The sequence below is a fragment of the Centruroides vittatus genome, unplaced genomic scaffold (assembly GCF_030686945.1).
Source record: "Centruroides vittatus isolate TY-2023 unplaced genomic scaffold, ASM3068694v2 contig_680, whole genome shotgun sequence".
Lineage (NCBI taxonomy): Eukaryota > Metazoa > Arthropoda > Arachnida > Scorpiones > Buthidae > Centruroides > Centruroides vittatus.
The window spans coordinates 809,561-829,379 of NW_027122427.1; the positions used below are offsets into that span (position 1 = coordinate 809,561).

A 19,819-nucleotide genomic window follows, 5' to 3' on the forward strand; every position below is an offset into this window, starting at 1 on the left:
CTGTAGCCGAATATAAATAGTTAAAGCGTGTGTTTTAAAACAATGGAAATGATAAACATTACTGTTATTAAAGTGTAGTGAATGATGACTCTGTAAAGATATTCATTCCGTCTATGAAGGAACTTTTCTGTTAAAAATATTTGACAGTAAAAGATTAGCTTAGGAAACTCTGATTCTAATCAGAAGTTCCTGAACTAATCATCAGTTAATCAATGAAAGAGGTCACTTTTCTGCGGCATGTAAGCAAGATCTGTTGCCTATCTATCCGACTACAATTTACATTTTAAGAGTCTGAATAGTATTTCGATGCTAAAGAATGCAAACTCTATTAAGTGAAATTCAACTCTGCCGAGATGCACTTCCAAGAATTAATTATTGTAACTTTAAAAATTAAAACAAAAAAATAGTCATCAAACAAAACATTTTTTTTCTTTTTTAAAAGCAATTATTTTAATTATTTTAGTATAATACTAATTTTAAAAATTGATCTATTCTCGGCATAATTCGTGTATTCATTTTGAAAACTATTAAAAAATTTTAAAACATTATTTAAAACAAAATTTCTATCTTTCGTAAAATCTTTTCACGAATCAATATTAACCATTTGTATCTCAGGCAGACAAAATAATAGCGCACATTAGCTTTCGAGATATTGCGCAGACAAAAGGTCAACAATATTGAACATTAAACACAATAGAAAACTGTTTACACTACGCCATATTATTGAAACGTTAGATAATAAATTAATAATTAAAATATACCATTATTTAAAATTTATTACAGATAGAACGATTTGCTGAGATTAGTTTTCTGTAATTTTACAGTAATATTCAATCCTTATCCAAATTAATTTCGACAGATGAGGCGTATAGTTTCAAAAACGGACAAACTCCACTTTTTCTGGATCTGAAACATAAGAGTTGCGAATGTGGCTGATTCTGAAACAACCTCTAATTTTCATCCATTGGTTTTTATCCTTTCTTTATGTTTTGTGGCTAGTTTAGAAGTTTTTAACAATCGTCATTGAAAAAGGCTGAAAAATACATAAGATCAAGTGCGTAGCTAAAAAATGTTTTTAAAACTATACACCTCAAACGTTGATTTGTTAATGGAACCGTAACAGGCAGACACCCAAAAAGGACTTACTTTAATACAGGTTACAACTTTTTTAAAAATTTACTTAAAATAAAATTCTTTTTCAAAACGAAAGCCTTTGGTTCTGCAATAATATAAACTTTAATAGTATGATTTGAATGCAATCATTACCTTATATTTATTTCCTGAATATATCAGATCGTAAAAACTTAAACAATTCTATCTCGTAGTTTCCTTATTATAGTTTAATGTAAGTTACTTTGAGGCTAGACACAAAAAATTGTTTTGAAAAAAATCTATTTTTATATGACAGAATGAAAACAGTTGTAGACAGACTATGCTAGTATGTTATACTATAATAAAGATCTAACTAATGAACTATTTCATTTTTTCTTTTATTTCTAAGTTTTCCATAGTATACGTTCTTATTTTACTCATTATTAAATACATTAATATTAACTCGTTCATAACTGATCAGAAAAGCTTAACACAATTTGATAAGACATATTAGTCATATTATACTAATTTACATAGACACTAGATATATACACTTCCGAATTCAGACACTTATCCAGTAATTCATTCACAAATAATTTATTAATAATAAATATTCATTTATTTAGTTATTAAAATCATTATTTATAATTCTGATGTTTTGAAAGAATGAAATACTAGAACAATGGATTATGTAATTAAGCTAACTAGTATACGCTAATTAGCACTGAAAGAGCAATTGATATACAACAAAATAATCACAAAAACTAAGAGTAAAACGAGTAAATACGACAAGTGTAACTAAAACCAATACGAAGTGTACAAAAAAAAATTCTCATACTACTCACGAGCTCATATTTAATTTGATTTCATAACATTATTTTATTTCGGAAAAAAATCAATATAATTCTAATTCCTAACTGAGAAATCTTGCTACGAAATTTGGTTAAGCTTTAAGCAATTATTACGAAATGACTTTACCGATTAAACGTCTAGATTACACTTTTGCAAATTAGTTTTTGTGATTATGAAGCATAAAATCATTTTTAAAAAAAAATGTGTAGCAAAGTCAACTAAATTCTGTCGATGGTTTACAACTACTAAATCTAATACGGCAAGCAACGCTTGAAAGCTTCCATTTCCTACCTGCCAAGTATAAACTACACAAGAGACAAACACAGAGATTGACAAATGGCTATGTCAGTGGATAGCAGCGATAAGTTCGAGAGGCCCGTGAATAATTCATCGCCATTCCCACACAAGGAACATTTTACGTGTCTTGCCGGATCTAATTATCTCTAGTGCACTTCTCTCTTTTGCTGGCGGAAAATAGAAGAAAAGAAGAATCCTATCTGGTAACTGTGACTGCTAAGATAAAAGAGATCGATCTTTCTGTTATCATTCAAATAAAAATTTTAAAAAAAAAAATACAAAATGAACTCTATTTAGATCTTTTAATTAATTACAAATATGCTCCTATGCCTTATTTAATACAAGCACCTTTTATGTTCGATTTTGCATCAGTTATATTAAAAATCATAATGTGTTAATTCGCTTCCATTATTGATTTATTTATAATCGTAATTAATTGTAAATACAATTGCGTCGTAATATCTGACTATTAAAATTATTTTACTGAATTTGAAAATAAAAATATCGTTTTATAAATTTCAGTAGCCAATAAAAAAACAGTTGATCGATCGAGTGACTGGCTCAAATTTCTAACATAACATTGTTGTTATATAGCGATTCTATATAAAATTATTCTTGATAAAATAAAGATAAAAGCAACAAAATTTCTTGAATTTTTTATATGAAATCAATTAAACCAATAAATTTTCAAGTGTAATATGTTATTAAATCGTTTCGTTTAAATGTTTTCCAAATCCAAACAGGATAAAAATTTCATTACGCACATTAATTCGCTTTCAGACATATTCTAATAAAATTTGAATAAATTTATATAATTAGTTATTGTTAATTATTATGTAAAAATTAATAGTGCTGAAATTTATTTTTTTATATTGTTATCAGCGTATTTATATCTTTTTACGCACAAAATACTGTATATGCAAAATATTATACGATTTCTAAAATAAAATTATTTAAAATGATATTTAACACAAAATATTCTGCTCAAATGATTTATTTATAAAATGCATGGAATCAACCGTACACGAGTAAATTAATGTACTGTATTTGTGTATTTATTATTACAATTAGTATAAATGCGGCAATCATGTTGCAATTAGTCTATTAAATGCTATCATATTGGTCAATATTATGTAACGAAGCATTAGCATCCGATTAATACTTCTGTAATATATAGTTTGTAATATGAGATTTCATATCCATTAAAATCTATTACGTACAGTGTTATTAATATATTTTACCGTATAAGGGTCTTAACAGTAAATACTAATTAGCGATATAGATTATCTAAGATCAATTCAATATCTTCATCATTTACAAAATCTTAAATTCAAAAATTCATTTCCTAAATGCTTTGAGCTTATCTTTGGCATATTGAATAGTGGAATGTGGACATATGACAAAAATTTTTAATTTTCTAATAGATTTTCTCTGCCAATCAAGTCGATAACTTAAAGTTATCATTATCAATCTGAATTTCTGATATTTGAAAGGATAAAATTAACGATTGAAGATTCCTCTAGCAAAACGTTTTTTCCCCTTCTGATTGATTTCTTATTAGTTGGTCCTCTGAGAAAAATAGATAATGATAAATTTTCTATATCTCTATTCTTTTTGACGGCACTTTTCTTAAAAACATACTTAATAAATTATAACTTCTATAAATTTTTTAGACAGATAATCAATACATCAAATTTTTCCCTTATATCCGAGATACAGAAAGATATATCTATATATTTTCGACCTACGGATATTAATAAATACTTTTCGTAGAAAATAAATTCACGAATAAAATTTCGAAACCGTTCGAACAGTTCGAAAAAGTAAGAAAAATATATGTCTGTGTAAATATTTTGCTATTCGTTTAATCGTCTTTATCTAAATAATTAAGCCAGTGAAATAAATAATGCAATAAACTTAATTTTCTTAAACTATTAACTGCTCTCTTCTTTTAATATTTTATTCGTGTTTTCATTTTAATTTCGGATATTCTAAGAAAATTTTTAGTAATTTAAAAACAAAACAAAAAATATTAAAACGTTGCTAAACGCTGTAAGATTTTAAGTCTGTTAAAAACAGACATTTAATGTTTATACAAGACAGAATTTTTTTCTGAAATATTAAAAAAAAAGTTATTAATCCTATTTAATTTTCTTATGGTAAAAATTACAGGCATTATTCTACACTTAAAAATAACTCTAATATTATATGAATGCAGTATGCGGTTACGTTTTCTCAATTATAAAGAATAGGGCGTTGACAAAAGAGAAAGCGACAAGTGAACTAGGAAGGAAGAAGCGACATAAGGGCGTCGCGATAAAACATTGACGCGACAAAAAAGAAGCATAACGCCAATAAGGCGAGAGTAAAGGGATACGACAGAATATCAAGGCGAAGAAATAAAAAGGAAAAAAAAAACCGATAAGACATGAAAAATGAAAAAACTGCCATAAAGAAAAATGTATTAGTAAACCATTAAAAATCAAAATAAATTATGATCAAAACAAAGAAGCATGAAAAATTACTTAAAATTTATCAAATATCTTAGTCGAATATTTTAAAGCAAGAGTTCTATACAGTGTGTGTGTGTATAAGCCTATATTTTATGTTCGTATATATAATAAGGTTAAACCTATTCGCTTGATTTCAGAAATCTATTATGTTCGTGGCAACTGAAATTTTATTTAGTAGTCTAGACTTTATCATTTAAACTAAAAAACATCGTAAATATTCTCTGACGACGAAAACTTACTTTTATTTTTTAATCGTGATTCGTTTTCAGTATACAGACTTCTGAGAATAACTTTCATATTTATAATAATGATTTGCATATTTCCTAGACATGCAAGTTATTTACCTTAGAGAGAAAAACTATTATAAAAAATTATTTTAATTGTAACTTCATATACAGTATATGATACGTATATACAATATACGTGAGTAATTAATTCAAAACAAACGATTCCTTTAAATCAAGTGCATAAAACAGTCTAGAAATTAAGTGGGATTCAAAATAAAATCAAAATTTTGAATTCTGATCATACAGAATCGATAAGTATTCATAATTTTTAATTGTATCTAAAATTCAAACTTTGAAATCAGTTATTAAAAATTAAATTAACAATAATGATAAACTCTTATATTTAATAAAATAATGAATTTTTTAATAATTATTATTGTGAAAACGGAGTTCTTTTCAAACTATTTTATAGCTATAACCATTTACACTGATTAATCTGAAATTAAAAAAACAACTAATTTAACATAAGTGAAATATTTAATTTTGGAAATTTAATACATAAATTTGTTTATCGTTTAATTTAAACGAAATGTTAAAATTACGTTAACAAATCTGTAAAAAGAAAAAAAATTATTTTCTTTTAATTATCTGCCTCAGTTCACTATAAAAACTATTAACTAAAAAATCGTTCATTTATTTATAATTTTATTGCTTAGTATAAATCACTATCACCTTTTTTTATTCCTATTAATCGTAAACAATTGGTTCGAAATAATCATGAAAAACTCAGACTCATAAATTAAACGTTTAAATATCATTTCTCGGCTTAATTTTTAATCAAACTAAAAATGATAAGAAAAATTAGACATGAAATTTACTTATCCACATCGTAATAAATTATTATTATTATTGTATTTTTTAAAGATCGTTAAAAATTTCAGTATATAACTCATAAATTAATTACAGAAAATTACATTTAGAAATTTTTAAAATAACATACTTTAAATCAGTGTTTAATAATAAAAGCAAATTTATTTTCATCCGAACAATTTAGAATAATTGACAATTAACCTCGTTTTCTGATATTAAATTTATTCAAACATATTAATTCGATCAATATAAATTTAATAGAAGCTAATAAATTATTAATAAAACTTCATATTTTTAAAATATTTAATTTTCTTTTAAACCCTAACATTTTCAAAGGATAGAATTAATTTTAGGTAATCATTTTATTGAATAAACGCATCGCTTAATCATGCAAAAAAAAAAAAAAAAAGACGGCATTTTCTATTACATTACATTATATACCAATGCATGAGACCAATAATGTATTATGCATTTCATAATACAATTTTAAATGAAAATACGTCGCAAATGTTAATGCAATAGTGAAATAATATTTCTCATACAGAATTACTAATACATTTCGTAACGCTATTTTAATAATGATTTCGGTTGCATTACAATAAATAAGGTATTAACTGCTTCATTTCGATAGCTGTCATTTATTCATAATGAATAAATGGTATATTTATTAAAATTATCTAAAAATGTTTGAAAAATCAAGCAAAATTATTACGAAACCGATGGAATTTAAATAAGTAAGAATTAAAAATGTATGCAATTTAAATAACTGGAAGATATAATTTCTATTTGTTACTTAAGATGAAATATAAATTAATATAAGATGACTTCATATAAGATAACTTCACTTATCTTTTATTGCTTTATATATAGTATAACGTAATATATATATTATTATTATTATTATACATCTGAAAAACCTGTCATCACTTTATTATTTCTGAAATCAAATTTATATATATATATATATATTAATTTGATTTCAGAAATAGCTTATAATTTTGATCTAATGAAAAGAATATATATATATATATATATATATTCTTTTCATTAGATCAAAATTATTCGCTTTCTTTTACTCCTAATTTAAATTATAATACAATTAAATCTCAATATAGCACCATCCTCATAAAATTTCAATAAATGGCGCTTTATGAGGACGAATGGAATACTTGTGAACGGATCTTCCTCATAAATATTAAAGAGAACCTTCCGTATTTGTAAATTACTAAACGCACGATTTGGGTATTGCAAACGACATTGTTATCACCAAATCACATGACTTCCAAAGCCACTCAATTTTGTGTACGCATCTGAAACTAGTTACTACTGAACGTGCATCAGCTATATATTCCATTGTGTATTAAAAAATATTATGGAAAAATTTCACTAAGACTATAGAATAACTTATGTTGTACAATCTAAAAATAATAAATGCGTAGATCTTTGTAAAGAAATATCAATTGAAAATAAAATTCAAATTCTATCTGTTTTTCTTACGAGTATAATTTTGAATATAAAAATCGTTAAAATTCGCTGCAATCCTAAATATCAAGCTTCACTGTTACGCAATGTCGTCTTTTCTAGGTCATTCGTATTAATTCTGTAACAGGAGAGAAAATAAATGACAATTTTTCATAAAATTTTTTCATGTCTCTTAGGAATAGAGGTTAATAGCAGAATTTGAAACAAGCAGTATTAACAACTTCTATTAGAAATTTATTAATTCAATAATCACTTAACGAGGCAATTTTGGTATTATATGTAGTGGAAAAAAAATCGATTTTCATTGAAGCTACGTGAAGTCAATATTTTATGGAAGGAAAGAAATTACTTATAGGATTTAGTTATAAAGTTATGAAATTTTAGTGGAGTAATTACATATTTTGAAAAATTTATAAGATAAGCTACACAAAAACGTTTCAAATTTCATTTCTTTGCGTGCACAATGGATTCTATACGGTGGTTTTTCACCAAATCATTCTCCTATAAAATAACAATAAAACAATCAAACAGCGTATATAATAGCTTTTGATGAAATGATAACCCATAATCTTTGATATGAATGTACTTTAAAGCGAAATTCCGATATAAGTACAGATAAATGAATGTTCAATTTTGGTAAAGGAAAATACTAAATAAATTATATTTAACTCCAATGTTTCATCTGAAAAACCTGTCATCACTTCTATTATATAAGCTATTTTTGAAATCAAATTTTATATAGGCTATATATATATATATATATATCGACGTAACGAATTTGCTACAATAAAAGTTTTTACAGTCATTGGAATTTGAGTAAACACGAGGTCTAACAAAGAAAACTTTGAGGTTTGGTGGCAAATGTCTGTGGAATCTGGTTGATAAATACCGGAACAAACTCCTCGATTTCTTTGTTTATATAACTGTATAAATATATTTTGATTCTCCAATGCCCAACATAACCATCGATAAATATATTTTATTTGGTGTTTAAATATTTGTCCATGAATAATCCATCATGTAGCTATAATCAATAGGAAAGGCATAAAATGAACTTTTTTTTATTTTACTTTTTAACGTGAAGTACATACGTTGTATTAAAGATTTTACAAAGCAAATAATAAATTATTGATCATTTCTGCTGCATCGTTCTAATATGCTGCATTTAAATATTTTTATATTAAAAAGTCTATCAATCTTATTATTTTATCATTATTTATTAGTATTAATGTAATTACAATTCAAACAGCATCAGTATAATCTTGCTATTAAATAATTTTAGTTCCTATACTTATAATATATATTAATTTTTTCTTATATTCTTAATACCTTGCTAAAAACTATCAGGAATAAAATGACTAAAGAAATTTTCTGCATTATAATAAAGAATATTGAAGCGTAATTTAACTGTAAACTAACTGTGATTAAATAATTTTAAAAGTATTTTCTAACAAAAAAATATTTACTGTCATTTACAACGAAACTAATGTTATTAAAAATAGATTAGAAACGAAAAGATATGATTCAAGGTCTTTAAATAAGAAAAAATCCCAGACACACAAGTTTCTATATAATTTACAAGTTCTATAACCTTGCTACTCAGACAGTATAATTAATATCTTATACATAAAAGTCTTAAAAATATGAATCATGACAATATCATGCTATATCATATATCATACATGTGAAATTCTATATTTTAAAAAGAGTATAATTTACATAAAAATTATAAAAAATATATTATTTCTTACTCGTATTATAAATCTTCAAATTATATATATATATAAGACACACAAATATTTCTTCGTGGTGCATTTACAATTGTTTTAAAAAATTGCATTATTAAAAAAAACGTATATTTGTGAAAAACTTATAAATTACTTATGCATAAATATTTATTTCTACATTTATAAACTATAAAAATTTGTTATTTACATAATTATACATGTAATAAAATATTAAAACACGATTATAGAAACAAATTGAAGATATAAGTAAAAACAGTTTTAAACTATTATATTCATTTCTTGTTTTACAAATAGATTGAAACCTGTCTAAAACGGAACGTTTATAAAGCGGAAATCTGCCTAGAGGGGAAAAAAAATCTTCAAAACCGATTTTTTATGTTAAAAAGAAACCTGTTCAAAACGGAAACCTGCCAAACCGGAAAAAATACATTCGGTACTATGCGAGTCCGGTTCACACAGGTTTTACTGTATATTTGTTATATATTTGTTGAAATCTCTGTAAAAAACCGAACATGAAATAATTTAAACTTTAAAATGTTCTGATATTATTCAACTAGTATTTGATTTCAGCCATATAAAACATTAAAAACATATTGCAAAGAACAATAATAAAAAATTACTTATTCTTTCCTTTAAATAAACATTGCAGTACTTCACTGGTCAATACCGAATTTACGAACGTAATTGGCATCTAAGAAGTTGTACTAAGACAAAGTATTTAATAACTACCCGTTACGACTAGGCATTGTCATTTATACTCATTTTTGTACAATTTCCTTTCGATCGATTGATGGATTGATACTGAACGATAATGACATTAAGAATGAACTTCATTTTTTTTTTCAGAACTGCAGTAAAACATGGAAACCATAAATAAAGAACCACATAAAAATTCTTGAAATGTTTTGTTCTGTTTTAATATAGGCCTACTTTAACGGGTGTTTGTTGTTTAGGGAAGCGGTTTCTTGATAAACTAAAAAAGATAAATACATACTGCTAAATTTTATTTATTTATTTACTATCATTCATATGTTTATTTGCTAGATGAAAAACATCGTTTCTTAATCATTTTAGCTCTTAAATATCTATTATTACTATTTTAAAGACGGATGGGCGTGTCGAATTTTTAAAATATTGCGTGTTAAATATTTTTTAAAATGGCATCGCAAATATTTTATAGCGTTTTTCTCATTAGCAAAGATCGTAACTGAGAATCTATCTTTAATAACTATTTTTGATAACGATCGACAGTTTCGACTGGCATAATCACTCTTGAGGACCAGTTTAAGGATTTAGAGAAATTAAAAACTGAGTTTATGAAAACATTTTAAACTTTTACTAAACTTCATTTTAAGATTTTTGTAGAAATTTCAATAAAATAGATATAACATAGTGTAAATAATTAAATATATATTTTTTTTTAATATAGAAGAAACCAAGTCTTTCTTCGTAGAGACCACTTTTTATTAGATGCCATGCCTCTGCAAGAACATGTAAAACAGTTAAAACGTTTACTAATGATAAGCCAATAATTTTTTAAAATGCATAATTATAATTAAAATGACATATTTTTTAAAAAAATTATAAAAATACTTCTAAAAGAAACGGAGTCATCTTCAAATCATGTTCAATCACCGGAACAGGAAGGAATTGAAGACTACTCAGTCTCTTCTACACTTTTTTTTAAATTGTAAAAATAATGTCTGCTATTTTAATTATAATTAAATAAATAAAACGAGACGCTTAAGATAAAAACAATTGAATAAGTTTTTCAAATCTTTCTAGAACATCCGAACTTATATACAATACAGATTAATAAGAAGATCAATCAAATTACGAATCGGCCGACTGAAATCGCAGTACTTTCGAAACGTTCCGAAGCGAAACGGATAAACTTTTCGTCACGCTCTACACTAAATATCCGACAATCACAAAGTATTTACGGAATCGGTAAGACCATTTCCGAGATACGGCCCATTGCAATAAAATCGCAATTGTTCCGGTGGTCAGTTGCACACTTTTCTCGTTGGGTGGATGGATAATGCCAATAATGCAAAACACTTCTTCTAAAACTTTTAACAATAACTTCAAGTATAAAATTATGGAGAAAAGTTATATCGTCATCTAACAACAAACTAGAATCCTACAAAATTATATTAAAAATTTTAACTTAAATCTATTTCGATGACAGATTAATCTAAAAAAATGAACAGTCATTAACTTGCACGCGATAATTTGATTGTTAAATATTTAACTCCATTCCTTTACATGTTTACAAACTTAAATTAAGCAGGATAATATGCAATATTTCATCAAGTACGGTTTATATGTACTGTACAAAATTTATTAACGTAGTCAATGAACAAGGGGCACACCTAAACGAGGTACGGCAAACAAATTTGTTAGAAATTTATAGAAATTTCAAATTTTAGTAGTTTATCTTACATAGTTAAACACGTTAAAGCAATTTAGTTTTTACTAAATAATTTTTAAGTTTATCGTTTATTAATTATTGTCACATTTATACACATATAAACATAATTCCATCCTGACATCTCGATTTAATAATATGTGTCCATCAATCAATTATCTTAAATTTTAATTCCGTATTTTTAGCATATAGACTTTAAAGTGTCACATAACCTTACAAATTAATTAAGCAAACAGACACTTATAAAATAATTTTCGTCAATTAAATCATCGACGAATAAAATAAAATTTCTATCTCCAATAAAACAACATAATTCAGTATGCGGAAAAAGTTCATGTAAAACACCAAGGTCTAAAGACGGAAGCGGAAAAAAAACGTGCAATCAATTCTCCAACTAATTCATTAATGTCAACATTGGATCGTTTGAAGCAGACTTGTATACAAGAGATCTATTATTACAGCAGATGTCGGGAAGTGGGAGAGGGGATTTGTTCCCAATTGGCAACGAGCCAAGTTAGTACAGAGAGAAGATACACACTACAGTCTGGTGGTACGGTTAAATAGGATTTTTCCCCCTTTTTTTCTTCTTCCAACTTTTACTGTTGAGATCAAATGTCTATCCAAAATATTATTTTTAAAACCGACTAAACGGCTATTGTGGCTGTCAATCTGAATAGAAAAACTCCCTTAGTAACAATTCAACCAGCAGTTTTTGTTTGATAATTTTTTTTATCCGAATCGATTTTAACTTAAATGAAGTATCGTTTAATACAAACAAAAACGACGTTTTATTCTGTTCGAATATCTGTGCATATTCCTGTAAAAAATAAATTGCAAGCAGTAAGAATGAAATATATTCTTGCATACCTTTAACTAAAGATATGCAAGAAACTTGGGGCACTTCTATATTGATGTAACTAATAAGCATCTTTATTATAATAAAAAGATTAACTCTGAATAATCACAAGTATAAAGAATATCTACAGGTTTTTATTAACTTATTATAAAATACTTTTGTTTTCAATAAACGTAAGCTATTCAAAAAGAATTACATTAAAAAAATTATATATTATAAATTATATTTTACAAAAATTATAAATTATAAAAATTATAAGAAATTATATTTTTATTCAAAAAGAACTTTGAAATATTTTAAAATATTATTTAACTAATTAAAATTATGCGATGCAAACTTTAATATTCGTTTATATTACAATATAGACTGTTACAGCCTAGTTTAATTTCTCTCACTTGTCAAAAGATAATTTTACGGATGGTCGGGTGTAAACTATCTTTTATTCTTTTTCTTGGCTCTCAATATATTCTGTATACTAAAGAACGTTTCTCAACTGACTAAACACACGTTAATGTAAACTGACGTAATCATACGGTATAAAACAATAAAACTAATTTATATTATTCCTAAATAATGTAAATGTAGATATATTCCCATAACCAAAAACATTTTTAAAATAATATCAAACGCATTTTTAATTACTTAAAAATAGATCTCGAGCGTTAGAATTCAAAATTATAGAAATATTAAATAAATTACTTCTCTAGATATTTTTTGTAATAAAGTAATTTTAATAAATAAAAAAGTACATATTCAGTTATAAAATCATCATCATAAATTACAAACGAAATACCTAAAATAACATTTTTTAAATATTCTTTAAAATATAATGTTCTAAAAACTCCCGTTAAAGAAAAAAAAATTCGATTACAAAGAGGTTATATAAACAACATTAAAAGTTATTTTAGGATACGGATAACATCATAATAAAACGCTGTTTACAGTTTGTCTCATTGTACTGTAAGCTGCTTGAAATCCTAGTGTTGAAACTGAATGGATTTCTCCTTATGAATGCGTAAATAATGTAATATTTGAAGAGTAGAGGCAAACAATATTACTGTAAGAAAATCATTTTACGTAATCATAAAATTTTACTTGTACAATTTATTCTTAAGTAGGCTTTAAGAATAGCAATTTTTATGAAATTTGATATTTAGTGAAACTTTATAATTGATGTAATTAGCTGTTTATTAAATAATATTCTCTACTTTATATAATCTACTAATTGTTAATTATGATGATTATTTCCTGTTATAACATACTGTATCGATGTTGATGTATATTAGTAATAGTTTAATAAAATTTTAACTAATACTTTTACGAAAAATAAATAGACTAAAATGTAATAGGTGTTCTATATTTCTTTCTGATAAGACTTATTATTATGTTGATTATTATTTGCTTAAGTTAAAGAGAAACATTTGAAACTCGAGTTTATAAGAAGTTTGATTTTTATCTAATTTATTATAAAACGTTATACTGAAAATAATTTCTTAGATATCTGATATATTATTTACATTTATATTGTAGTTTCTATGCGTAAATTTATATCTTTTTGTTTCTGAAGGGAGCTAAAAAATGCTATACCCTGTAGGCCTACAAAATATAGTCTATACATTATATAAATCGATAACTAGTTATAGAATTTATTAAACAGTGAATAAATAATTTGAAATTGCTGTAACAATATTCTTATTCTAATATAGTAAGATCGTATTTAAAAATTGCAATTAATCTAAAAAACTTTTGTAAAGACATAATCAAGTGTGTCACTTACATACTGTATAACAGTTACACATCACAGATGTGTATCATTTACATTTGGTGTAAAAACCAATAATAGATTTCCTGCAAAATCAATAATGAATACATTATGAATATTCAAAAAGATTCCTAAAAATATTGAAATATTAAATAAATAATAATTTATTTAAAATCTAACTTAGTATTTCAAATATGCATTAAAATATGACGATAATTTTATATCCTGCTTCAGAAAATTCTACTTTAAGAAAAGGAAAATTTACTGCTTCGAAATCGTATATAAAATGTTATTTGGGTTTCTTTCGCTTGACGGACAGAAATCCACTTTGCGAATGAAGTCAGTGCAAATAAGTTGTCCAGAATAGCTTTCGAGGTTAACGAAAAAGTATTATTCCGAGAATCGCTTCTTTTGCTAGCGGCTGTATTATAACTAATTCAATATCGAACGAGTTTAATTACGATGACAATGATACTTAAGAATTACTTATTGTTTATTAAAATACCCGAAAAATAAAATCCGATATACTCTATCTCGAAGAAATGTCCAAATTCAGTTTGAAATTTTTCATCGAATTTCGTAACCATTAACAATATAATAAGAATTTTTTTATGAAACGTGAGTAACTCCTTAATTATCCTTAATACTTTTTTAAATAATAGAATTCTATAAATGATTTTAGTAGTTTACCATTCAGCATTATTTATTTATTTATCAAACATTTAAAATATTTAATTGTTATTCTCACTTCATTTAGGAAAAGAAAAATATAATTTTTTTTTCCCCTTAACTATACATTTTACTAAATGAAAAGGAAGAAAAGAAAAGGAGGTCATTTTCGAACAATTCATCAATAGCAAACGTGACATTTTTTTAATTTAAAATTCTGTAATTTTTATTAATACATCTTAAAGCGAATCATTCCTAAATTATAACAACAAAGCTTAAAATTGCCGAAATTAATATATTATTTAAAAAGTAAATACTTGATTAATTTGTTGTATTCTCAAAAGATGGCGCAAGATTCCGTTATACCCGATTTCTTATCTTTGTATTCTATTGTTTTTTATAATATAGACATAATTGTCGATAAGATTTTTTTTATCAATAAATACAGTATACACGCATTAATAAAACAAAATTTTTATATTTTATTTAATTTTAAAACTTTTAATTCTTTTAATTTTAACATTGTAAATACTTCAAGGAACTTTTCTAGTGTACATTAAGAAATAAGAAATTAAAATTTATTTCATCAAAAAGAGGGCAAGCATTTCAATGAATAATGCATATTTTTATTACATTAAGTACGAATTAAATATATTGAATAAATCGCGCATTTTAATTACGCAAGCATTACGTAAACAGATATATAAGCATATTGTACAAAATATTGTGATATGTCAATGACCGAGTCAAATAAATCGTCACAGAAAAGCCTGAAACCTGTCGAACCTACTGAAGATGATATAATAAAATTCGATAAGAAAGTTAGCGAAAGGGCTTTTTCTAAATTGGTTCACATGGATTGATTATGACTCGCGAATATCAAAAATAGATTTTGATTTTTTTTTCTTTTTTTTTTTTTACTATCTTCTCGTCTAATCAGATCCAAGCTGATATAACTGGCAAATCCATCTATTTTATGCTGTCATTATAATTATATAGTACTCTCTAATTAATACAAGACTGAGATTTTTTCTGTGATAACTTTTTTTCTATTTCTTTTCAATGGAAATAATATATATTACTGAACTCTAGATGACTTTTGATTTCTAATTACTACTCTGTTCAATTTTGTCGTTGTGTTGAGGTATTGTTACGATTACGAGGCGAAATATAAAACATTTTTTTTTTTTTTTAAGTTTTCTCCTAGTCTAACCAAAAACTATAATAAAAACCGAGCTCTATTTCAAATCTTAATTTAGTTTACAATTAACGTAGAAATCTGCCGTCTATGTATTAATAAATTATTTTTAATCTCAGCTTTATTTAAATACGAAACACAAAATATTAATACAGAAAACAGCTTTTAAAATAAATAAATAAATAAAAACTCTTCTTGAATCGCATTTATATACATAAATAACTTAATACTTATACTTGAAATGACTTAATGCGTATACTTTATTTTCGCTTTTTTTACATCAGATAAAGAAATACAGATAAGTATTGTTATTTCTTCGTTTGATAAAGAAGCTATTTCTCCGAAATATTATGTCTTACAAAGGTTTATTTCCATATATAAGATAAAACAAACCGACTCAAGATTACTTATCTTTTTATTATTTCTTATCAATATGTGAATTCTAATAACCACTCTTAAAATATTAAATATATAAATATTTAAAAAGTGTAAAAGTATTTGAAAAATAAACCGAATTAAGGTCTTTTAAAATATTTCCGAGAAAAGAAAGAAAAAAACATAATGCAGAAAAAAATAAAATACAAAATATCCGGTAAAGTTGAATGAATATATGCGTCTTGTTTATTTTAAAATATTTAGTTCAAAGTTCTGACTAATAAATCTAATACATTTGGGAATCATTCCAGAATTAATGTGGTTTTTTTTTTCCTTATTTCAGTTATCAAAAATCCTATTTATTTCACACTTATCAGTATATCACCTTGAAAGCCATTCTAAGCGACTCCAAACAGGATCGAGTATTATCCGTATTATGAAAATTTTTTCAAAAATAATAAACAATAATTAAATTAAATTTAAAAACTATAACAGATATATTAAGAAATATATAGGTTTCACTTATTAAATTAACATTTATGAAAAATTAGACAACAACAATTAGCAAATTACTATTTTCATGAAGATATTTTTTATATATTGATATTTTCATAGTTTTAATTGTTTTTTCTTCTTTTTTTATTTATTTCAGTTTGCATTTAAAAATCTAATCACTCAATTGCTAGCTTTTTTTATCCGTAATTTATAAAATGATCTAATTCGAAATTTCCGTATTATCGTATTTGTTTCTTTTCATAGTAATGCTTCTAAACATATCCTTACAACCATTTCGGATATTTTCTGCATGTATCTATGTATAAAATTATGTCATTTTTCTAGTTTAAAATATATTATGACCCCAAGAATGTATACTGTAATACTTATTAATCCTTTTTAATAAATCTTGAACTACACTGCATTGTTTAATTCTTTTTAATGAGCTTCGTTACTACATTAAATTGTGTAATATGACAACCCGTATAACCTTTTCTCACTTAACTCACGTGCATTTCGTGCATTTAAATTATGGAAAAAAAAAAATTATTATTCCTAATACTTTAGCTTTTTGATAAATATTAATGTTGTCATTGGCATCGATTTTGAACTATTAAATTTCAAATCAGGATTTACTGTAAAACCTTTCAACATAATTAGCATACCCACTAACTGCAAAAAAAAAAATCTTCATTAAAATTTTAATCTAAAATTATATTAAAATTAAATTTCATATATAAAATATTATGAATTAATTATTTCGAAATTTAATACATTAATACATTCATTACAAATGGTTTTAGAAAATATCCTATAAATTCTGCGAAAATTTTGCTTTAAGTTTATTTATATTTTATACAATATCCATTTTAAATATATGTGATGAAAACAAATAAACAAACAACTTTTACTGACATTTTCAAATGTATTTCAGAATTAACAAATAAATAAAATATAATGCAATATTTCCACAATTTTTAATTTTCCTAACATTTTTTAATGTTAATAAACTTACATAAAAATGTACTTCTGAAATTGAATGTTAACGTACTGTACAGTACATTATAGAGTATAATGTAGTACAGTAGAACCGTTTATCCGGGGCGAACCTGTAAGTGAACACACCACTTTTCTTACACTGTACTTTATAAAAGAAAGTTTAAAACGATAACATGTATTACAGAATGGTTTGTTTCTATTACTTTTTATAATTTAAGATTAATATGAGACAAATCATTCATATCAAAATGTAACTATAATAATACATATTTTTAACGCTCAGTTAACACGCTCATGCAAATTGCACGAACTATCTTGTGCATGCAAACTTGCCCAAATAAAAAAAGCTGATAACCCTGTTTATAAATTAAATTTAGTTTGCTGGTTAGTTTTGCTAGGAGCTGGTCAAAATATAGGCATGTGGGTCCATTTAAAATCTTATATGCCTTAGATTTTTTATTCTGATCACTAAACTCTTTGCATTTAATTTTCAAAAACTGAAATGATATATAGCGCACTAAATTCTTTTTCTTTTATTAACACGTTGACAAACAAAATAATACCGTTTACACTGACAGTTGCATGCGCCAACATCATGCAAAATATCTGGCAGAACAGATTTTATTCGAGTCAAACTTTTTGGCTTGCACAAACTTCAAGTTTGTTTACACGCAACGATTTACTTGTATAAATTCGATTGCACAAGCGTGCAAAACGTAGTTTAAACTAAGCTACGTATATTAGCTGTATAATAAATGATGTAAAAATTATTGTTTTTATATGTGATTAAATTCATACTAAGGCATAAAAAAGCGTAAAATGATATAAATTCTTTTGTATTTGTTATTTTTAATACGAAATGATTGTGGCCGCCCGTATTAACCGAGTTTTCGGTTATCCGAAGTAACATCGGTATACATTATCTAGATTCTAGAATATTCGGTGCTATACTGTACTTTATAACTGTACATTAAAAGTACAATGCAAAGTACAATATAAGCTTACATTTCTTAATATATAAATAATTGATGGCATTTGCTAAATTTTGGTAAATATAACGAAAAATTTACGTTCAATATTAAACAAAATTATCAACACAAACAAGCAAAAATATATATAGTCTTTTAACTGCTTACATCTATAATGTTTAATATAATTACTCAATGAACTACTTTACGATCAGATAAAAATCTGTTGGATTGATTTCAATTCTACTTTAGATACTATTAATATATACCACAATAAAACAATATTCTTATTTTTTCAAAATGTCAACTAGAACTTTAGAAATGAAATGCAATTTTGTAACAAAGTTATTAAACACAATTATCAATAAGTTCGGAAAAGCACTAACAAAGACATCATTTCCATAAAACAACAGAAAAAAAAATTGTAAATCGGGGCGTAAATATTTCTATTTATTCTTAATTCGTTTCTCATTTTCTTATATTCATTCACATGAAATTTGTATATATCTTTCTTTAATGTCGTGATGTTAATAAATGATAACTCGATAATAGTAATTAGTTTTAAAATAAAAGGTGCAAAGGGTTGCATACAAATATAAAAATAAACTATTACGTGCGCATAAAATATATGTATAAACACAGCTTACGAACATATCAATAAGTTGCACACATATATATCGATAATCTATTAACCTTTCGTTTGCATTTTTTTCCCCATATAAGCATTAAGCACTATTACCTAATAGTGATAGTATCGATAAAATTCACAAATCGACATAGTCCGAAACAGTTATAACTTCAGGAAATTTATAAATGGATCTAGTAATTTCTAACGACCGGTTTCAATAATCTCGTTTGCATCAACAATCTTCACAGAATAGAAATTCTTAACAAAACAAACCCGATCTTTCCAATTGAGAAAAGTTCAATCATACAAATTGAGACGGTTAATTAGTTTTAGATAGAGAAAGGCATGAAGAAGAGA

The 19,819-nt window shown here is 25.1% G+C and overlaps 1 protein-coding gene across 3 annotated transcripts in view; it reads right to left on the reverse strand.

Annotated features, from left to right (window-relative positions):
- The window catches only part of tay (tay bridge), a 494,398-nt gene that overhangs the window by 318,802 nt on the left and 155,777 nt on the right, over positions 1–19,819 (reverse strand). The window lies entirely within an intron of this gene.